Source organism: Ovis aries, chromosome 7 (genome assembly GCF_016772045.2).
Source record: "Ovis aries strain OAR_USU_Benz2616 breed Rambouillet chromosome 7, ARS-UI_Ramb_v3.0, whole genome shotgun sequence".
NCBI lineage: Eukaryota > Metazoa > Chordata > Mammalia > Artiodactyla > Bovidae > Ovis > Ovis aries.
In genome coordinates, this window is record NC_056060.1 from 52362843 (window position 1) to 52387397 (window position 24555).

The 24555-nt window shown below is 37.9% G+C and overlaps 1 protein-coding gene across 5 annotated transcripts in view; it reads left to right on the top strand.

Moving 5' to 3' along the window:
* Positions 1-24555, top strand: part of RFX7 (regulatory factor X7) — a 145397-nt gene that overhangs the window by 12702 nt on the left and 108140 nt on the right. The window lies entirely within an intron of this gene.

Sequence of the window (24555 nt, forward strand, 5' to 3'; positions counted from 1 at the left end):
CTAAATTTTAACGCACAAAGGTAGAAGCAATAATATAAAGTAATAATAAAGAAGAAAACGATGAAGTTGGGTGAAGCTGGGCCAGGGGACCAGAACTGTTCTGATAGCAGTCTTGGCAAGGAACTGTGTATCCTGAATTGACTCAGTGAATGATGCTACTTCATGAAGAGGATTAGGATATTTAATGTGGGGTCCCTCATGTATCTCATTCAGCCCATATCTTGGCTCCTATATCTTGGCGCCTATATCTATGTACTTTTCTATTATTGGAGGCAGTTTGCTTTCCCCTTTGGATTCATGTGTGTCCATATATTTAGGGAATTTGTTTTTTAACACATACCCCTTTTCTGTCAGCATCATCAAACTGTTCTTTTCCACAGGCTGCCTTTTCTGTGACTTTATACATGGTTAGGACTTCCTTAAATCAGCAGCAAGCAACCCTGGAGGTTTTGCAGTAAATCAAACAGTTGATCTCTGAAAAACCTAAGGAGCTCATTTGTAGTTGTAAGAAAAAAGTCATTAGTTAAATGAAGAATGTAAATGCTCATTTTAAAGAAAGAATAACATAAACTGTTAACAAATATTCAGAAATCTTTACTTGCAATGATGAACACAAATATTGCAGAAAAGTACTGATTTTCTGACTACTGAGAAAGGATTTGAGAAATAGAGTAATCATTGCTAGCCAGTCTTACTATTTCTTTATCCCTTTACCTTCCTCTAGTCCCTTAGATACTCCATTGTATGATATGCAAGCCCACTCAGATTTCTGGTGGATTAAGTTTGAACATATATTTTAAATGTGTTAACTGTGCCTGCACTTAGATGGTGGAAAAATGTGTGATTTTTTTCCCCCTCTGCTTTGTTATTTTCTCCAAATTTTTAAAAATGAGCAAATATTTTTAGTTTGAAAAAATATCCAAAGAAATAAATTAATGCCCTTTGTCTACCCTGCTGTTGCCTCTTGCTGCTATCTTTCCTTCAGATCTTTTCTCTGTCTTAACGTTTTTAATTCCTGCCGTCTGGCTTCCTGCTCTCCTTGCCAATTCAGTGACCTTTATTTGAGTCTTTATTTTTCATTTTGCCTATAACTTTTCTTCTTATTAAGATTGCTTCATACTTGGGAAATTTTCATTCATTCATTTTTGAGAGTCACCTTTGGATCAGCTACTCAGAGGCCAGGCATTAGGGATTCCATCAGCAAGGATGTAGGATCTCTGATTTGGGGACATTACTTCTTCTGATTAATATTTTATCTTTTCTGTGTATTTCCTCTAGATGCTTTTTAATTATGAATATCCAAACACTTATTTCTCAGCCATGCATTCTTTTTTTCTTTTTATGTCTTTGCTAAAGTCAAGAAATAGGCTGATAAGACAGCTCTAACCACATCTACTCATTCATTCGCCAGAGTACAGGTTGTCCCCAGTGTCGTCTTAAACTTGGCCTTTTCACGCTAACCCTTCTTCTGTGCTATGATGCCTTGCCACTTCAATTTGCTTTCCTTTCCAGTTACTGTAGTCCTTTGGTAGCAGATATCACTGTTCCTTCATTCTGTCAGGCTAGCAGCATTGGTTTCATATTTGATTTTGCTCTCTTATCCATTACCCAGAATTTTAACATATTGCCAAGTTTGCCTTGTCACTTAAGTTCTTCCCTATCTTCCCATTTCTACTGCCAGGACCATAGCTAAGTGCTTTACCATCTCATTCCTGGATTATTACAGCAGCAAAATAGCTGTTCTCTTCCTCTAGCCTTTCCCCCCGACCCAAGTATGCTGCATATTGCTGCCAAACTAAGTCTTCTGAAACATCTTTTTTCATGTCATCCCCTTCTAAAACCTATAGTAATTTCATCTTGCCTGCTGTATCATGTCTGAGTGTTTGTCAGGTTTCAGAGGCCTGCGTAAGGACTTCTCTGGTGGTCCAGTGGTTAAGAATCCACCTTCCATTGCAGAGGATGTAGGTTTGATCCCTAGTCAAGGAACTAACATCCCACATGCCTTGGGGCAACTAAGCCCATGCACTTCAACTACTAAGCCTAAGCACCAGAACTAGAGAGAAGCCAGCATGCTGCAAGAGAGATTGCATGTGCTGCAACTAAGGCTCAATTCAGCCAAATAAATAAATATTAAAAAAAAAAAAAAGCCTGTGTAATCTAGCCCTGTACAATCCATCCAACGCTGTTCCTTACTGTTGGCAAGCATTTGATCCACTTCAGTGCAGGAGGCGCTTTTCTATTTGCCTTATATCTTGTGGTCCTGCTTTGTATCTTTTCTAGAATCTCTACTCCCCTGTGTCCAAATCCTGCTTAATCACATTTCAACTAGCTCGAAGTCATATCTCAAGTCATTGTACTATTTATCATTCTTTACTCTAGTCCACGTATGCTTTTTCTTGACCTCATTTCATATATTGAGGTCTGTACAATTTAGCAGTCATTGTTAATTTTTTCCTATGCTGTTTATTATTATTATTAGTTTCCCATTCCATTTTATTATTACTATTATTATAGGTCTTCTTGCCTTGTGTGGGCTTTCTCTAGTTCTGGTGTGTGGGTTTCTCTTTTTGCAGTGTGTGGGTTTAGTTGCCCTGTAGTATGTAGACTGTTAGCTCCCAGACCAGGGATTAAACCCACATCCCCTGCATTGGATACTGAATTATTAACCACAAGACCACCAAGGGAGTCTCACCTATGCTGTTTAATAAAGAGCAAGTTCTTTGAAGCTAAGGGCAACATCTTTTGCATCTTTTTATTTCTCATGTGACAATAGGTACTATTGCATACCATTTTGTTTACTATATTCTGAAAGATAATTTGTTTTTTATACATATGAATGTTTCTGTATTTGATATATTTAATGTCTTAATTTTCACCCCAAACAAGTTACTAAACTCATGCTGCATTTTATATAATAGAGGCATTATATCAGTTGCTTTTTTTAAATTATATTGGTGAAACTGGAAAAAATCATCTATTTTTAGTCTCAGTTCTACTGGTCAAATATTTTTTTTACTGTATTTAGATTTTTTTTAATGTATATACCAAGTGAGATATACTCATATAAGTATCTCATTTAAAAAGTGCTGAGCAGAACTTCCCTGGTGACTCAGTGGTAAAGAATCCTCCTGCCAGTACAGGAGACACAAATTCAATGCCTAATCCAGGAAGATCCTACATGCTGTGGAGCAACTAAGCCACATTCGCCACAACTGTTGATCCTGTACTCTAGAGCCCAGGAGGCACAACCGTTGAAGCCCTCACACCCTAGAGCCCATGCTCTGCAACACGACAAGATACGTCAATGAGAAGCCTGCACACTGCAACTAGACAGTAGCTTCTGCTCACCACAACTGAAGAAAAGCCTGAGCAGCAATGAAGACAGCACAGCCAAAAGTAAATAAATAAAATTATTTAACAGAAAATACTGAGCAGGTAACTACTACATAGTTAAGTAGCCTTTCATGAATCAGTGTACAGTAGTCTACCGACCCTGAACAACTTGGGTATGAACTGGTCAGGTCTACATTTATGTGGAATTTTTTTGATAAATACATGATATGGTACTACAGCCGATGGTTGGTTGAATCCGTGGATATAGAAGCACAGATACTTAGGGTGACTGTAAAGTTTTACTCAGGTTTTTGATTGCATGGGGGTAGGCATCCTTGACCTCTATATTGTTCAGAGGTCAACTGCATTTAGTTAGGGTTTTCTGGACTGATCAACTGTGTCCCAGCTTAGTTCCCAAGAGATCAGCTTGAACTTTTGAAGATTTCCTTAACATTAAAGCTATCTCCCTGGAGATAGCTTCTTGTAAGTTTGGTCCTGGTGAAAGATTTGACCATCTTATTGTAGGAGCCAAGATCCAAAGCTAAAGTAACTTGCTGAGTCATAGCTAAAACCTGGAGACAGCAAAGGAAACCTGTGAGTGAGGGCAAGTAACTGAGGGAGGTGGATTTAACTGGGAATTAAGGAGGGAATGACCAAAATAGGAAAATAATTCTGAGGACCTGAAGTGTTTGCAATTCATAAGCAGGCTACTCTGCTGAGCCTGTTTATCTGACAGAGAGTCTTTTTTGTTTAATTGGTCTGATATTCTTTCAGAGAGGTACAGCAACTAGTTTATCTTTAAAAGACCCCTTAAGCTTTAAAATTGCATTTATATGATGCTACTTGGTTTGCTGAGTGGAGAAGAGAAGCAAAAGGCAAAGGAGAAAAGGAAAGATGCATCCATCTGAATGCAGAGTTCCAAAGAATAGCAAGGAGAGACAATAAAGCCTTCCAAAATGATCAATGCAAAGAAATAGAGTAAAACAATACAGTGGGAAAGACTAGAGATCTCTTCAAGAAAATTAGAGATACCAAGGGAACATTTCATGCAAAGATGCCTACAATAAAGGACAGAAATGGTATGGACCTGACAGAAGCAGAAGTTATTAAGAAGAGATGACAAGAATACACAGAAGAACTATACAAAAAAGATCTTCAGGACCCAGATAATCACGATGGTGTGATCACTCACCTAGGGCCAGACATCCTGGAATGCGAAGTCAAGTGGGCCTTAGGAAGCATCACTGCAAACAAAACTAGTGGAGGTGATGGAATTCCAGTTGAGCTATTTCAAATCCTGAAAGATGACGCTGTGAAAGTGTTGCCTCTTGATGAAAGTGAAAGAGGAGAGTGAAAAAGTTGGCTTAAAGCTCAACATTCAGAAAACGAAGATCATGGCATCCGGTCCCATCAATCACTTCATGGAAAATAGAAAGACAAACAGTGCAAACAGTGTCAGCCTTTATTTTGGGGGGCTCCAAAATCACTGCAGATGGTGATTGCAGCCATGAAATCAAAAGACACTTACTCTTTGGAAGGAAGGTTATGACCAACCTAGACAGCATATTCAAAAGCAGAGACATTACTTTGTCAACAAAGGTCCGTCTAGTCAAGGCTATGGTTTTTCCAGTGGTCATGTATGGATGTGAGAGTTGGACTGTGAAGAAGGCTGAGTGCTGAAGAATTGATGCTTTTGAACTGTGGTGTTGGAGAAGAGTCTTGAGAGTCCCTTAGACTGCAAGGAGATCCAACTAATCCATCCTAAAGGAGATCAGTCCTGGGTGTTCTTTGGAAGAACTGATGCTAAAGCTGAAACTCCAATACTTTGGCCACCTCATGCGAAGAGTTGACTCATTGGAAAAGACTCTGATGCTGGGATGGATTGGTGGCAGGAGGAGAAGAGGACGACTGGCTGGATGACATCACCGACTCGATGGATATGAGTTTTAGTGAACTCCAGGAGTTGGTGATGGACAGGGAGGGAGGCCTGGCATGCTGAGGTCCATGGGGTCGCAAAGAGTCGGACACGACTGAGCGACTGAACTGAACTGAACTGAATATTTGAATATAATTCTGCTAAAATAGCACTATTTACTCTGTGTTGCAAAAGATTTCCACTAAGTCAAAATCTTTAGTTTCAGTGATGAACTGATGAATAAAAATGAAACAGATAGTGCTTAGTCATCATTGTACTCAGCCCTGGTTGACAATTAAAAGACACACAAACACCCACAGACACAATGCCAGGGACCACGTGTGCAAGAAAATATGAGATGTATAATCCAGGAGTCAGCAAGGTTTTGCTCCCAAGGGCCTAATATTAAATATTTTCTACTTTGTAGTATATAGAGTCTCTGTTGCAACTACATTACCCTGCCAGTGTATTAGGAAAGTGCCATCAACAATATATAGATGAATGAGTATGGCCACATTTATCTCACTGCTGGCAGGATTTGGCCCTTGGGCAGTCATTTGTAGACCCTATATACCACTGCTACCTGAGAAAAATGTGCAAGGAATATAGATAACTATTTTCAATCTTTACTGTCTTACACTGACAAAGAATCAACAGTAGTCAGGTCTTAATTGTCTTATAATTTTACCTTGGGTAAAACCAGGATTATATGCAGATCATAATAGAATGCTAATGAGAGTTATGTTTCAGTTATAGTCTTACCCTAGCTCCCAGTGATGATGAGAAAGTCTGTTGACTTTTGGTTTCTTGTCTAACACATAAAGAGTTTGAAGTCTTCATTCCTGTTGTCACAACAAGAATAAAAGAAGAAAAGTAGCTATTTTGAAATACATCCAGAGCTCTCTGTTCTCTTTAACAAGACCTGCCTCAAGGGAAACTTTTACCAGAGCTAACCACCTGAGACTTTGTTGTTGTTTAATTGCTAAGTTGTATCCACCTCTTTTGTGACCCCATGGACTGTAGCCAGCCAGGCTTCTCTGTCCATGGGATTTCCCAGGCAAGAATACTAGAGTGGGTTGCTATTTCCTTCTCCAGGGAATCTACCCAATCCAGAGATTGAGCCCATGAGTCCTGCATTCGCAGCTGGATTCTTTACCACTGAGCCACTTACTAAAGGTTAACTGACCAGAGGGAAAGAAAATACTGAAATCTAGCCCCCTCTAATCTTCCATGTGGGGGAAGGGAAATACCCCCACTCAAGCCCACTAAATGACCTGAGACCTAATCATAGGACGATAGCATCCCCTGCAATTTTACCATATCAGTAGGTCTTCTGTATAATAATGGGATTACAGCTAAAACAACTGTGAGCCTCAGACCTTATTTAGTAAGTACCTTATGCTGCTGCTAAGTCACTTCAGTCATGTGTGACCCCATAGACGGCAGCCCACCAGGCTCCCTCATCCCTGGGATTCTCCAGGCAAGAACACTGGAGTGGGGTACCATCGCCTTCTCTGAAGTACCTTATAGGTACTCTTAAAAACAACATGGGAGAGAAAAACAAGTAAGTTAGAGAAAATTTTAGCTTCAGACACCACAGCAGTAGCAAATTAATGCAGCCTAACTTCTAGCCAGATGTACATAAAACCTCACAGTAAGGAGCTATCTCAATTACTTTCACCAACATCATCATGTCTGTCTTTCAACGAAAAATTGTAGTCATATTAAAAGGCAAAAGCCACAATGTGAAGAGGTAAGCCAAGCATCAGAACCAGACTTGCACATGATACAGATTTTGGAATTATCAGACTGAATTTAAAAACACTAGATTAATATGCTAAGGGTGCTAATTGGAAAAAGTGAACAGCATGCAAGAACATATGTGTAATGTAAGCAGAGAGGTGGAAACTCAAAGAACCAAAAAAAAAAAAAATACTAGAAGTCAAAAATACTGTAACAGAAATGGAGAATGCCTTTGATGGGTCGATCAGTAGACTGACTGGACTTGACTGAGGAACGAATCAGTGAGTGTAAAGATATGTAAATAGAAATTTCCAAAACCAAGATGCAAGGTGGAAGAAAGAATTAAAAAAAGATGTAACAGAATATCTGAGACTGAGGGATGATTATGGAAAATGTAACATGTAGTTGGAATACCAGAAGAAGAAAGAAAAAAGGGAACAGAAAATATTTGAATTTTAATGGCAGAATTTTCCCAGTTAATGACAGATACCATACCACAGATCCAGGAAGCTCATAATACCAAGCCAGATAAGTAACAAAAATATCTACACCTAATGAAAGTGAAAGTGAAAGTTGCTCAGTCATGTCCAACTCTGTGACCCCATGTACTGTACCCTCCATGGAATTCTCCAGACCAGAATACTGGAGTGGATGGCCATTCCCTTCTCCAGGGGTTCTTCCCAACTCAGGGATCGAGCCCAGGTCTCCCACATTGTAGGTCGATTCTTTACCAGCTGAGCCATGAGGGAAGCCCAAGAATACTGGAGTGGGTAGCCTATCCCTTCTCCAGTGGATCTTCCCCACCCAGGAATTGAACCAGGGTCTCCTGCATCGCAGGTGGATTCTTTACCAACTGAGCTATCAGGGAAGCCCCACACCTAATATCTACACCTAAGCATATTATGTTCAAACTGCAGGAAATTAAATACAAAGAGGACATCTTGAAAGAAGTCAGAGGAAAATAACCACCTTACCTACAGAGGAAGAAAAGTAAGAATTGCATCATTACATCAGACTTCTCTTCAGAAACCAAATAAGCAAGCAACCAACAGAGTAGAGTAAAATATTTGGCACTGAAAGAAGAAAATCGGAATTCTGTATCCAGTGAAGTTATCCTTCAGAAGTGAAGGAGAAATAAAGGCTTTCTCACAGCAACGAAAATGAGAGGATCTGCTTTGCAAGAAATGTTAAAAAAAAGTCCTTGAAGGAGAAGGAACATGATATAGACCACTCAAGTCTGCATAAAGATAGGAAGAATGAGAAGTAATAAGTTTAAATAAAATCTTTTATTTTTCATTAATTGATTTAATGGCTAATAGTTCAGAATAATGTGTTTGGTGATTATAGCTGTGGATAAGTGTAATGAATGACAATAATGTTATAAGGGACAGAAGGGAGGAACAAGAAATACTCTTAGAATGCACTTGCACTAACTGTCAAGTGGTATAGTGTTACTTGGAAGTGAACTTAGAGTAGTCATAAAAGTTACCTAGGGTAACCAGTAAATAGATTTACAAAGGAAGTATAATTGATACACCAAGAGAGTATAGAAAATAGAATCATATAAAATACTTGAAAGAAGAACCAAAGAAGGGAGAAAGTGGAGAAGACCAGAAAAAGAAAAAAAGAAAAGGGCAATGAATAGTAAACAGTTACAAATAATGGTACATATTAATTCAACTGTATCTGTCACTTTAAATGTGAATATTCTAAATTAAAAGACAGAAGCTGTCAGAGTAGATTAAAAAACAAGCCCCAACTGTATATTGTCTACAAATATCATCTTTCTTATACTTTGGTACTTTATCCTTTGGTAACCAATTACTTGTAAAATATCTCAGGAATATGTTGTAACACTAAATTCAAGAAACTGCTATAAAAGTTACAAGCAAAAAGTGAGCAACTTAAGTGGTAGAGCTCAAGGGAGAGTAGCCTTGTTTTGTGCCCAGTTTTGTCTGTAACTATTTAATATTTTCCATTTAAAATTAATTTTATAATAAAGTAATTATTGAGCATTTCTTGTATAGATTCTGATTTTATTCTGATTTTTAAATAGCTTTAATAAGAATTTGCATACTGTTAACTTCATCTGTTTCAAGCATACAGTTCAGTGGGTTTTAGTATATTTGCAGAGTTTTCAATCACCATGATCTAATTTTAGATGTTTTAATTTTTTTAAGCAACTGACAAATGAACTATATTGACTAGAAGTAGAAAGATTGTTTCTCTAATTGTAATTCTGAAGGGTCAAAGGCAGTAGGAGCATTTGAGGTAGTGTTTTTGTTTCATATGTTGATAGATACTTAACAGTAGGACATGGGTTTCTAAAAACTCAAAGATGAAGTTGCATTTGTCTCTACTCTTTTTCTCTGCAGTCTTTGCTTGTCTTCATCCTCTATGGACCAGTCTTTGATTACTTTAGGTAGTTGTCTAAGTATTGCTTTGAGCTTCATCATAACTAGTTAAATATTTGTGTGAGTCTTGTCACAGCACACATTAAGACATCACTATTTTATGTATTTGCAATTATAAAGCACAGTGTGTCAGTTTTCACTTTTTTCTTTAACATATTTTTTGAATAAATGAGGTAGTTGTACTATCCTAAATTAATTTCCTCTTTAAGATGGTTAGAAAATTTCTCTGCCAGACATAAAAACTTACAAAATAGAATAACTTTTACCTTTAAAATCTAACATATTTAAAATTTTAAAGTGGAAATAATCAATCACAAAGAGGCAGTCCAGTGTGGTGGTATAAATCATTATATGATATTCTGTAACTAGTTGCCTTGGTTTGCCACTTAAGTCATATAACCTTTTGAAGTTTTCTCCTTAATCAGTAAAATGAAAACAGTAATAGTGTTTACCTGCTAGTATTGTAATGAAGATTAAATAAGATAATTCATGTGAAACACTGAGTAGGGAATCTGGCACATGGTAAGTACTCAATATATGTTGCCTGTTATTTTTTAACCACAATAAAATTCAAAGAGCTTTTCAGTTTAACACGTAATCAGTTTACACAGAGAATTTGGATTACTTCCTGATTCTAATCACTGAATTACTGTAGTGTAATAGAAGGAACCATATTTGAAGGAAGTTTTCCAGGCTGAGGGAACAGCAAATACATAAATTGTGAGAAGGCCACCCCAAGCAGGCCAAGTGTTGACAGTGCCTCAGAGTGTGCAAGTGAGGTCAGAGATAGAGGGGGCGCAGATTTGTGTAGGCCCTTGCAGGCCTAGTAAGCACTAAGACTTAGGCTTTCCTGCCGGGAGCCAGTGTGAGGAATCCCGCCCGTGACAAGGTCGTGAGGAAGGAAGCTGACATACACAAGGCGTGCTCAGACTTCAGGGACCCCTCTGGAAATTCCTAAGCATGTACCCCAACAAAAATCTGCCGGCTTTTGTGCTCTGCTTTTCCACTCTTCTGACATTTTCTGGAAAAAGCCAATTCAGGGCTTTAGTCTTCTGCATTTGAAAGAGTGTTTCAATCCAAATACCCCTCTGATGGCTTTCTAGCCTGCCTGCAGGACTCGTACAGCTGCGCATGTGATTGTTTGAGGCCTGACCGCAGGAGGCACAGGAAGCTTAAAACATCCTAGGAATGTAGGGGCTTCCGAAGAGTCAAAATCTTTAGAATAGGACTGATTAAAAGTTTCATTTGTTGAGTCAATACTTGCTGCCAAATTTTCATATCCTTTATTTTTAGATATAGTTGGTATATAGAAATGCAAGTAGTAGACCTGGTATTAGCAACATTAGATCTTTGAGTTAAGTACCTTCTTTGTTATATCCCATTGCACCTTTGTTCTATAGAGATGTAACTTTAATGCTTTAAGAAGATGTAGATTAAAGAAAAACACTTCAGGGGAAACAAAATTAACATTCATTAAGGAAGAGAGCCAAAAGTGTTAACAAGCCTCTTGGCCAGAAGATAATGTAAATCACCTGAGACCTTTTGTATACAAAATGATATACGGAAACAATCTGGGTTGCGAACGCTACATAATTTTGTGTTACCCATTGATCTCCATGTTTTATCAAACGTATAAAAGGCCTTCTGAACAATAAAGGATGGGGCCAGCTTCTCGGGCCAGTTTCTCGAACCAGTTTCTCGAACTAGTCTCTCGGCCTGGTTTCTTGGGACTCTGGCTCCCCCCGTGTCTTTCTCTCTCTTTCTTCTCTCCCTTTCCCTCTCTCTGCTCTTTACTTTAACTTCAGGCTGAATCTCCACCTGGGGCGCGGAGGCTCGCCAGGTCTACTTACTTGCCCTGGCTGTTAAGACCCGCACGAAAGGGAGCTTAAGGCGAGGCACCCTTATATATTCAAGCGGGCGCCGGTGGCCCAACGTAGATGGTGCAAATTCCTTGTCTGGAATTTTATTGGCCTTCCGCGTAAACTAAGCTATTCAGCCCTCTTCCTCCACTTAATCTTCCTACTACGCTACAGTTTCTTAATCTAATCTTATATTAATAAATAAACAAGTCTTTCCACGCCAACGCCATCCACCCTTCGAATTCCCTGGATCCACCGGGGCTGGACCCCGGCACTTTCCCTCTAAGTGAGATGGAAGGCTCTTAGCAGAGGGGTGACATGACCCTACTGATGTTTTAAAAGGCTCACTGCTCCACTGCTTTCCCACCTCTGACACCTGCTTGGTAAATTTCTGCTTACCTTCAGAACTCAACTCAGTAATCCTAGAAGAAAATTATCTTTCCTGAATAGTTAAGGTCAATCAGGTCCATAATCACTCTCCTCTTAGGTTCTAATTACCAGGCATTACAGTTGTAGTAAAATAATCAAATAATTTCATAGTTTCCTTTGTTAGAATTCCATGAAGCCAGGGACTGACTCTCTCAGAAATATTTCCCGAGTGCAGTGAATGCATGCATTATATAGGCGCTAACTCAACAGCTATGCCCCGAACTTCTTTTAGACTTCCATCAGAAGTCTGGTGCAGTCTTCCTCCTCTTCCTCCTCCCACCTTCCACTGTCTACCTCTCATGTCATGTTTTAAGTTGTAAATTACTAAGTGTAGAAGTTGTAAATAAAATGGCAAATTTAATATTTTTACAATTTAAAATCTTGTTTTCTTGATAAACCATTTTCATCAGTATGAAAGTATTAACTCATTTTAAATTTCTGTTTAGAGATGACCTTTTTGAATGTCTAATTTAGTGTTAGTATAGACAGCATTATCAAAATTAAATCATTTTATCAGAATTCAGATTGGTTTGTATAATCTCAAGTTGGTTTTTTTTAGCATGAAGCATGAAACATTTTTCTGAAACTGACCAACATATTCTCTTTTTCCTCAGTGTGGTAGTATGTACATAAAAATATATACATGTGTATATATATATATATACACACACATATATGTGTATATATGTATATTATGTTTTATTGCAAGGAAGTATTAAGTGCTCTTAATAGAAATTTGTTAAATTTCTTATTGGGGAGGAGAAAAAAATGACTTTGTGGTGTCACTGCCCCACTTGTTTATTTTTAACCTCTGGAAGTGATGGCATGTCCGATTAGTAGAGCCTGAATGTATTTATCGGTATGAGGGAAAGTCTGGCATATCAACAACCTGTGCACTTAGCTGTGATTCTTAAGGCTTAATTCTGGGGTGATGTGTCTTTCTTGAAGGACATTTCCAGGGAATGCAAAATTAACTAGACACTTAAGTTTTTATGTCTATCTCAATTCTTTAAAAAATCTTTCTGATCACTTTTTTTTCCTCCCTTGCAGAGTAATAAAGCTTTTATTCACTGTTGATTGCTTGGGGATTTTTAGAGTTTTATTTTGTTTTGTTTTAAAACAGAGAATTCCACAACAGTTTCTCCTATGTAAGATGGATCTGTAAAAGTGAAGTTGCTCAGTCGTTTCCAACTCTTTGTGACCCCATGGACTGTAGCCTACCAGGCTCCTCAGTCCATGGAATTTTCCAAGCAAGAGTACTGGAGTGGGTTACCATTTCCTTCTCCAGGGGATTTTCCCAACCCAGGGATCGAACCCGGGCCTCCTGCATTGCAGGCAGCCGCTTTACCATCTGAGCCAGCAGGGAAGCCCCAGGATGGAGCTGAGGAACCTCCAAATATTAAGAAAGCTCTCTTTGGTCTTAGCTTGTGGTTCATCAGGCTTACTCTAGTCCCAGTGTTGGGTGCCACTTTTCTTGGGGCTGCAGTCTTGTTTTTATACTCTTTCTCTCTGGAGGGTTTTACAGAGGATGTGCTCAACCACTTTTAGCTTTTCATTCTAGATCATATATGCCATAATGATAAGGAAATCTTTGGGTATGGACTTGAATTTGTTGTTGTCGTTTGGTTGCTAAGTCGTGTCTGACTCTTTGCCACCCCATGGGCTGAAGCATGCCACTCTGTCATCTGCTATCTCCCAGAGTTTGCTCAAATTCATGTCCATTGATTCAGTGATGCTATCTAAACATCTCATCTTCTGCTGCCCCCTTCTCCTGTTGCCTTCAATCTTTCCCAGCATCAGAGTCTTTTCCAGTGAGTGGACTCTTTACATCAGGTGACCAAAGTATTGGAGCTTTAGCTTCAGCATCAGTCCTTCCAATGAATATTCAGGGTTAATTGCCTTTAGGATTGACTGGTTTGATCTCCCTGCTGTCCAAGGGACTCTCAAGAGTCTTCTGCAGCACCACAATTTGAAAGCATCAAATCTTCAGTGCTCAGCCTTCTTTATGGTCCAGCTCTCATGGGTCCAGTATATCAGGGTCATTCTTTTATTATGTGAAAGAGCAGGTCTTAACACAATGTGTAAGTAGTTACAGTTTTCTCTTATATTACCTTCTAGTTCCATTTTTGCTTCTAGCTCATTTATGTCTGGGTTTTCATTCTCAGTTTCTTTCATCACTTTCTTTTTTCTCCCAGGCTTACCTCTGCAGTCAGCCTGTAACATCTGTATATCACTCTTCCCAGAGCTATTCTTGCTCTCTATCCTGGTCTAGTTGATTTCCCTCAGGATAAGTAATGTTGGATATCTATTCTCTACCACTTCTTAATTTTTATAATCACTAGTTCCTCACTTCTTCTAGTCATTTCTTCAGTCAGACTCTCTGTGGCCCCAGAATATTTGTATTGGTCAATTATTAAATTTACTTCTTTAGACTTCTGTCTTATAAATGTAGATCATTTCATCTAAAATGAGATGAGATAATTTCCAGCAATTTGTGAAGAGAAATAATTTCCTCACAGTTCTTACATTAGTACAGTACGAGGTATTCATAACAACTAATTTGAAACCTCCTTGTTTGTCTCCCTCAATTTTTCTCCATTCTCCCTACCTTTTTTATTGTTTTGTTCTAATTCTTTTCTTTTTCCCCCTCTTCTTTTACTTTTTTTTTCTGTCTCTTACCTTTCTCTCCCCATCATAAAAGAAAAAACTCATCTGTGTAATTTGTATGTCTTCTTAAATTTAGAATCTGAGAAGTTGATAGCTTTATTTTCTGTTGGGTTATTTTGAAGCCTAGTCAGGTTTTTATCCTTTTTCTTTTTGGCCTCGTCACCCTGCGTTTGGGGTCTTAGTACCCCGACCAGGAGTGGAATCCATGCCCCTTGCAGTGGAAGTGCAAAGTCTTTTTTTTTTTTTAAGTGGAAGGATAGTTGCTTTACAGTGTTGTGTTGGTTTCTGCCATACATCACCATGAGTCAGCCATAGGTGTACACATGTCCCCTCTCTCTTAAACCTCCCTCCCTCCCACCCTATCCTTTTAGATTGTCACAGAGCGTCAGATTGAGCTCCCTGTGTTATACAGAAACTTCCCATTAGCTGTTTTACATATGGGAATGTATATATTTCAGCGCTGCTCTCAGAATTTGTCCCACCCTCTTCTTCTCCCACTGTGTCCATAAATTTGTGTTTGAGTCTCTATTACTGCCCTGCACATATGTTCATCAGTACCATTTCTCCAGCTTCCATGTATATGCATTAATATATTTGTTTTTCTGACTTATTTCACTGTGTATAACAGACTCTAGGTCCATCTACCTCACTAGAACTGACTCAGATTCATTCCTTTCTATGGTTGAGTAATGTTCCATTTTATATGTGTACCACAACTTCTTCATCCATTCATCTGTCAACAGACATCTAGCTTGCTTCCATGTCCTGGCTGTTGTAAATTGTGCTGCAGTGAACACTGGGTCACATGTGTCTTTTAGAATTATGGATTTCTCAGGGTATATGCCCAGTAGTAGGTTATATGGTAGTTTTATTCCTAGTTTTTTAACATCACCATGCTGTTTTCCATAGTGGCTGTATCAATTTACATTTGCACCAACAGTGCAAGGGAGTTCCCTTTTCTCCATACCCTTTCCAGCATTTATTGCTTGTAGATTTTTTGATGATGGCCTTTCTGACTGGTGTGAGGTGATGCTTCATTGTAGTTTAGATTTGCATGTCTCTAATAATAAGTGATGTTGAGCATTTTTTTATGTGTTTATTAGCCATCTCTATGTAGAAGCACAGAGTATTAACCAGTGGACTGCCAGGGAGTCCCTAGTCAGATTTTTTAAGAAAAGATGTGGTGAGCCTTTGCTGTGGAAAAGATTATGCAAAATTATTTACTAATGTACTGTATAGAAGGTGTGAGTCAGCAGGCGAGTATAACAGAAGGGAAGGACCATGCTTGGCTGATGGCGTTCTTGCTTTAGTCTCCATATATAAGGCTACCAAATTGCCACCAGTTGAAGACAGATAGGAATTGACAAACAGACATTTTGGGATACTTGATTCCTGAAGTGAGATGTGAAATGTTGTGAATTGTCTAAAATTTCAACCTGTTTGGGTATATACGCAACTTAGTCTTGCTTTATTTAAATAATATATGTTCTCTGTAGCTGTTTTTTTTTTTTAATTTTAAAATCTTTAATTCTTACATGCATTCCCAAATCTGTAGCTGTTTAAAATCTTTTTTTTTTTTTTTTAAGTAAGTGGGAAGTTGTATTCCACCATTGGTAATGCAATATGAAGAATTTAGATTTTGCTCAGACAATCGCTTTTCTGGATGAAAACAAAGAACTGTGAGGGACTATAACTAAAACCCAGCTGGAGAAATTCAGTTTTATAGGAAATTGTTCTGGGATGTCAGTGTTGCAGTGTGTTTGCTATTTGAATATATAGCTGAGGTTACATGTGTCTAATCTTTGTGATAATTTTAAGAGATGAAAAGGCTTTGGAGTGATCGTGACAGATTAAAAAACTTTGTGTTTTGGACCTGTAATTTTTGGCTGTTTTGGATTGCAGCTGTTCATTTGTTGAGTTCCAAATATAAAACTGTTACATACATTTAATAATAAATTTTTGTTACTATCATTTATATTTTTTAAAATTTAGAATCATAATCAAGTTTTTGTTTCAGTTATAGTACAAGTACATGATAAAAAAGGCATCACTAATGAGCAGGAGGACTATTTAAGAAATGATATTAGTGTAATTGCTTAAATTTAGAGCCTCAGCTCATAGCAGTCATTAACACATTACAGATGAGTAAATGGTTAAATGAAAAGAAAAAAATCGAATGATAAAAGACTAGAACAAAATAGAAATTAATTCATGTGGCGTGAAAGATTTGTTCCTGTTAGAAGTAGTAGAAGACATCTCAGAAGAAATTAAAAGAAAAAAGATTTTACTATTTAAGATAAACAAAAAGCTTAGTAATTTTCCTTACTTCCTAGTCTAAATTAAAACCCAAACAGAACAGAATAAAATTTAAATGGTATGCTCCCATTACAAATGGTTGGGGAGAATAAGTGAATAAAACCTTTGATAGAGTCTTAGTGGAATTTTTAAAAAGCAATATAGTTACACAATGTCACAGACATAACCAAACATACAAACACATGCATGCACATAAGCATACACCCACACACAAACCTCATCTTAGAAGAGAGAGTGAAAGAAGAACACACCAAAATACTGCCTTTCATAATGTTGTGAGTGGTGGTGTGGGTGATTTTCAAAATAATTTATTTTTTAAGATGTACTTTCTAGCCTTTCTGAAGTATGTGCTTACTTTACTTTTAAAAATGTTCCTTTTAAAATGTTGCTTACAGGATTAAGTCTAAATACTTCCTAATTTGTCAGCTTGTCTTCTCTGTCTTCCTTTCTCTTACACAGTATCTCTATTATTGGGACTAATACAATGCTTTTTATAAAATTTTATAGAAATTTTAATGTGAATGCCTTCAGTTTCTTTGATTTCACAATATAGCCCACCACATCCTGTATTAGGTCCTACTGTATCACACATTTAGCTTATATGTCTAGCCCTGGAAGATAGCCTTGCCATGTGCCCCTTACCTGATGGGTGTTCTGCAGTTTGTGCTGTTCTATAATAGCTCTGTCATATAGTCTTCCGTCTCTGCCTTGGTTTTGACTTCCTTTTTCCCTCTGCATATTCAGAGACAGTTTTCAAGACCATAAGTGGGCCACCCCCGTTTACTATATTCTTTCCAGTGTTTATTTTCCCCTATTTTACCTATTGCTTCCAGTATAGCAATTATCACAGTTTGCTTGTACCGTATTTTTTTACTGTGTATGTCTTTCTTTCCCAGTAGATGTAGGGCCCCTGATGGGCAATAACCATATCTTATCCATTCATCTTTGTATCTCCCACAGTGCTGTGTTAGTAAATATTTATGGTCTTAAGTTGATGTAAATAATAATTTGTCACAGATTAAATCACTAGTCAGAAAGATGTTTTAGTTCTTTTTTGTTTATATGCATTTATTCTTATTTGATATGTAATCTAAGTGCATTGTCTTTTTTAAAAAGATCATTTTTTAGATTTTAAAAGCTAGTAATATTAATTACAGAAACCTTATAAACATGTTTCTTTTGATCCTTTTTTCCTATAAATAATTTTTGTTTGTTTTGGTCTAGTTGAAATCATATTGTATATTGTATCCTTCTTTAATAGTCATATAATGATTCATTCATTTAACAAATATTAGTAAGTGCCTGTTGTTAGGCAAGGATTCTTTTAGAACTCTGGGCTTAAAGCAGTAAACAAAATAGTGGAAAAAAAAAAATGTCTGCTTTCATAAAGTTTGTATTGTAGTTGTGGGAGACAAACAATAAATAAAACACATGCATGCACATAAGTGATATGCTGGAAGGGGCTTCCCTGGTGATATGATGGTAAATTATATATACACAACAATAAATAAATATACATGTACTAAGGGATATGCTGGTAAATTATGTATACACATGTACCACCGTTTCTTTGTTCGTTTATCTATCAGTGGACACTTAGGTTTTCTTCCATAACTTGGCTGTTGTAAATACTGCTGCAGTGAACATAAGGGTGAATATATATTTTTGAATTAGTGTGTTTGTTTTCTTTGGATAAAGACTGAGCAGCTGGATTGGTGGATCATATGGTAGTTCTCTTCTTAATTTCTTAAGAAACCTCCATACTGTTTTCTATAGTGTGCCTGTTTACATTCACCAACAGTACACAGGGTTCCTTTTTATCCACATCTCTGATAATACTTCCTATTCTTGTCTTTTTGATAATAGCCATCCTAACAGGTATGAGATGATAACTCATTGTGGTTTTGATTTGCATTTCCCTGATGATGAGTGGTGGTGTGCACCTTTTCATGTGTCTGTTGAGCATCCGTAATGTCTTTTTTTGGGGGAAATATTTATTCAGGTCTTCTGCTCAGTTTTCAATTGGATTGTTTTTTGGTGAGGGCTATAATCCTGAAGAAAAGGAAAACCCAGGAGGTGAGCTCACTCTGACTTTCTAAAGTGCAACTCAGGGAAGTAGAGCCCACACAGAAACCAGAGATTCATTGAGATGGTGGAATCAGTGATTGACGTGCATGGCTGCTGAAACAGCTGGAATTGGGGGTACTAGAAAGAAAGGAGCTACTTAAAGAGCTTTAAGAATTTCCACAGGGATTGTCAGATCCTTCAACTGATTAGTGAACTCCATATGTACAGGACAGGTCTTTTTTCAGAGAACAGCTACTAGGACCTTTAAGTCAACAGGAGATTCTGAAGGTCACATGGTGCTGAGAGAATTTCAACCAGCCAAGTTGGAAAGACCTTGCTGAGCACCTTGGGCATTAATGGAGACCCCAGAAAATCTTATGTTTTAGGAATAGGGCTATTTTACCCATAGCGTAAGGGCTATTCTAGACTGTTGTAACAAAGGTTAAAACTACACTTCAACAAAATCAGGTTGAGTTGCCAGTACATTAACTTCCTGCCAGAATAAAACATGCTTTGAAGGAACTTCAGACACTCCCTGGCATAGTACCCACAATGTCCAGTTATTAAAAAATTACTAGACATATGAAGAAAAAGGAGAATGCAACTCATCTCTAGAGGATAAAACAATAGGAACAGACCCAGAGGTGACAAAGATGTGGCATTAGCAGGCAGATTTAAAAATTATCTCTGGTAAATATCTTCAAGGATTTAAAGGAAAAGATGGGCATCATCCATGTGTACAGAAAGGGAATCTGAACAGAAGTAGAAATTTAAGTAATTATAAAAAGAAAAACCTAGAACAGAAAATTCAATATCTGAAATGAAAAATTCACTAAGTATATTTAATGGCAAATTGGAAACTTACAGAACAAAGCTTGAGTAAACTGGAGCATGGAGAGACAAGAAAAGGGGAAAAATGAGCAAACCTCAGTGATCCATGGGCCAGTGTTGACTGGTAATAGAGTCCCAAAAAGAGAAGAGGCTGGAATAGGAAAATATTTGGAAATAATAATAATTGAAAGATGTCCAGTTTGATAAAAATCCACAGACTTGTGGTGGTAAATAAATTCCAAGTACAGTAAACACAAGGGAAACCATACTAATATTTCAAGTCAAATTGCTGATAACCAAACATAAAGAGAACATCTTACAATTAGCTAAAGGGAGAGAAAGACAATTGCATTTTACATAGGGGAACAATAATAGGAGTGAACACTGATTTCTCATCAGAATTAATGGAAACTAAAAGGAAACAGAATATATTGCTTAAAGTACTAAAAGATAAAAATTCAATTTGAAATTATAAATCCAGCAAAAATATATTTTAGCATTGTAGGCAAAATAAAGATGTTTTCACATGAGCAAAAGCTAAGAGAATTCATCACCATGAGAAGTCACTACAAGTAACAGTTAAAGTCCTTCAGGCAAAAGGCAACATCAATCAGTTCAGTCAGTTCAGTCACTCAGTCATGTCTGACTCTTTGTGACCCCATGGACCACAGCACACCAGGTCTCCCTGTCCATCACCAACTCCTAGAGTTTACCCAAACTCACATCCATTGAGTGTGATGCCACCCAACCATCTCATCCTCTGTCGTCCCCTTCTCTGATCTTCAGTCTTTCCCAGCATCCAGGTCTTTTCAAATGAGTCAGCTCCTCGCATCAGCTGGCCAAAGTATTGGAGTTTCAGCTTCAACATCAGTCCTTCCAATGAACACCCAGGACTGATCTCCTTTTGGATGGACTGGTTGGATCTACTTGCAGTCCAGCGGACTCTCAAGAGTCTTCTCCAACACCACAGTTCAAAAGCATCAATTCTTTGGTGCTCAGCTTGCTTTATAGTCCAACTCTCACATCCATACATGACCACTGGAAAACCATAGCCTTGACTAGATGGACCTTTGTTGGCAAACTAATGTCTGCTTTTGAATATGCTGTCTAGGTTGGTCATAACTTTTCTTCCAGGGAGTAAGCGTCTTTTAATTTCATGGCTGCAGTCACCATCTGCAGTGATTTTGGAGCCCCCCTAAAAAAGTCTGACACTGTTTCCACTGTTTCCCATCTATTTCCCATGAAGTGATGGGACCGGATGCCATGATCTTCGTATTTCTGAATGTTGAGCTTTACACCAGCTTTTTCACTTTCATCAAGAGGCTCTTTAGTTCTTCTTCACTTTCTGCCATAAGGGTGGTGTCATCTGCATATCTGAGGTTATTGATATTTCTCCCGGCAGTCTTAATTCCAGCTTGTGCTTCTTCAGTCCAGCATTTCTCATGATGTACTCTGCATATAACTTAAATAAGCAAGGTGACAATATACAACCTTAACGTACTCCTTTTCCTATTTGGAACCAGTCTGTTGTTCCATGTCCAGTTCTAACTGTTGCTTCCTGACCTGCATACAGATTTCTCAAAGGCAGGTCAGGTGGTCTGGTATTTGCATCTTTCAGAATTTTGCACAGTTTATTGTGATCCACACAGTCAAAGGCTTTGGCATAGTCAATAAAGCAGAAATAGATATCAGTCAGAAACTCAGCTCTAAGGAAGGGAATGAAGAGGGCCAGAATTGGTCTTTAGGTAAATATAAAATAACATTTTTCTTGTTTCTTATTATCTATAAAAATTCTATTTAAAATGTTAATGTATTGTGAGTTTATAACACAAGTGAAAAAAATGGGACAGTAAATATCACAGGATAGTGGGAAGGTACTTTGAATTACATAGTTGCAAGGTGATGCAATGGGGTTGATATAAAATTAACAGAAGGTCAACTGTGATAGATTAGGGGTATGATATTACCAGATCACTAAAGCAATCACTCATCAAGTGGTATGGTATGGCTAAAAAGCTGATAGAGGTGATAAAATGGAATACTAAGAGATACCAGATGAAGCAAAGCCAACCGTAATATTTACCTTAAGTGTAAATGGACTAAAGACTACAGTTACAAAGCAGCAATTTTCAGACTGAATACAATCGCATGACCGAACTATATATACTGTCTCCAGAAGATGCACTGTAAATATAAAGATACAGACTAAATGTAAAAGGAAGGAAAAAATGCATACTCATAAACACTAATGAGAAAGTTGGAGTGGCTCTGTTAATATTAGACATAGCAGTCTTTAAGACACACCAGTGATAAGGAGGGACATTTCATGATGATAAAAGAGCCAATTAATCAAAAAGATGTTAAAAACCTAAAATATGTATTTGTGTAATATAATGAACCTTCAGTATACCTGACAGAAGAAATTATTAAATCAGTAGCTGTTTGTCATTGGTTTTTCTCTATTTGATTATGTCAGCTCTTTCCATTAAAAACTTTTGGTGAGTTCTTATTGCAATTCAGAGTAATGTTTGCATTTTCTTCACTTCAGGAGAGTTGGACTTCCCTGGTAGCTCAAATGGTAAAAAATTTGCCTGCAGTGCAGGAGTGTTAGTGAAAGTGTTAGTTGCTCAGTCGTGTCCGACTCTTTGCAAACCCATGGACTGTAGCCCACCAAGCTCCTCTGTCCATGGAATTCTCCAGGCAAGAATACTGCAGTGGGTTGCCATTCCCTTCTCCAGGATATCTTCCCGACCCAGGGATAGAACCTGGGTCTCCTGCATTGCAGGCAGATTCTTTACCATCTGAGCCACCAGGGAAGCCCAGTGCAGGAGACTTGGGTTTAATTCCTGGGTTGGGAAGATCTCCTGGAGAAAAGAATGGCAACCCACTCCAGTATTCTTGCCTGGAAAATCCTATGGACAAACCATGGGATCGCAGAGTCAGACACGATTGAGTGACTTAACACTCACTTTCTTTCACTTGTATTTTCTAGCTTAGTTTAGTTGATAGTTGGCGTTTCCCTAATTTGAGCCTTAAAAGTCTATCCCCTTTACTCTGAACTTGTTGCTGTATGCAGTGGCCATATCTTTTTTTTTTTTTTTTTTTTAGCTCCTCTTTTGTGCCACTCATTCACCCCAGGTCTTTGCACATGCTGTTCCATTTTCCTGAATAATTCCCCCCTCCATCTTTTCTGGTTGAACCCTACTGGATGTACATCTTTTAAGTTTCTTCTTAAAAATGTTAATGATAGGCAACATTTATGGTATGCTTATTTTGTGATAGACAGTGAGTAAAGATTTACACAAATAATTTCATTTAAATTCCTCAAAGCAACTGTATGAGAGAAAAAGACTTTCCTGAAGTTCAATAGAACAATAACAAAATCCCTTGATATTCTATACTTAACAGAAGTAGTACAATGCAAAGTCTTGGTTAATTTCCTTTTTTGTTCTCCTGTGATTCTACAAGGCATGAGACTTTAAATATAATTTGGGAATTTATGTCTGGTAAGAGTACATCATGAGAAACCCTGGGCTGGAAGAAACACAAGCTGGAATCAAGATTGCCAGGAGAAATATCAATAAGTTCAGATATGCAGATGACACCACCCTTATGGCAGAAAGTGAAGAGGAGCTAAAAGCCTCTTGATGAAAGTGAAAGTGGAGAGTGAAAACATTGGCTTAAAGCTCAACATTCAGAAAATGAAGATCATGGCATCTGGTCCCATCACTTCATGGGAAATAGATGGGGAAACAGTGGAAACAGTGTCAAACTATTTTTCTGGGCTCCAGAATCACTGCAGATGGTGATTGCAGCCATGAAATTAAAAGACACTTACTCCTTGGAAGAAAAGTTATGACCAACCTAGATAGCATGTTGAAAAGCAGAGACATTAGTTTGCCAACAAAGGTCCATCTAGTCAAGGCTATGGTTTTTCCAGTAGTCATGTATGGATGTGAGAGTTGGACTGTGAAGAAAGCTGAGCACCGAAGAATTGATGCTTTTGAACTGTGGTGTTAGAGAAGACTCTTGAGGGTCCCTTGGACTGCAAGGAGATCCAACCAGTCCATTCTGAAGGAGATCAGCCCTGGGATTTCTTTCGAAGGAATGCTAAAGCTGAAACTCCAATACTTTGGCCACCTCATGCGAAGAATTGACTCATTGGAAAAGACTCTGATGCTGGGAGGGATTGGGGGCAGGAGGAGAAAGGGACGACCGAGGATGAGATGGCTGGATGGCATCACGGACTGGATGAACGTGAGTCTGAGTGAACTCTGGGAGTTGGTGATGGACACGGAGGCGATACATGAGGTCGAAGAGTCGGACACGACTGAGCAACTGAATGAAATGAATGAATGAAAGAATCTGCCTGCAATGCAGGAGACCCCGGTTCGATCCCTGAGTCCGGAAGATCCCCTGGAGAAGGAAATGGCAACCCACTCCAGTATTCTTGCCTAGATTATTCCATGGACAGACCATGGGTTCACAAAGAGTCAGACACAACTGAGCAACTAACACTTCCACTTTTCACCCATTTTAACACAGTTGGGACACACAGTAATGGCACAATAAGCCTTTGAGTCAGGAAGACATAAGTAAATACGTTACTTATGTCTGCAATTACAGTGTTTCAGACACTGTATTGATCTTGCTTTTCTTATCTACTGTGAGTTAGGTGGTAAAATTCCTATTTTAACGTAAAAAAAAACTGAGTAAAGAAATAAAAGTAAATATTGTAATTTTGCAGTTAATAATGAAGAAATTTAGGTTTTTATAGTAAACTTCAGAAGGGTTACCAGCCTCTTTTTATCCGAACTTAAGTTCTTTCTCGTAGTTACATTAGCTTTTTCTTGCTTTCTTTTTTTAAAAATTTTTATTTATTTTTTAATTGGTGGAAAATTGCTTTACAATTTCGTGTTGGTTTCTGCCATACAACAGTGCGAATCAGTCATAATTTTATATGTATATATGTGTGTGTGTA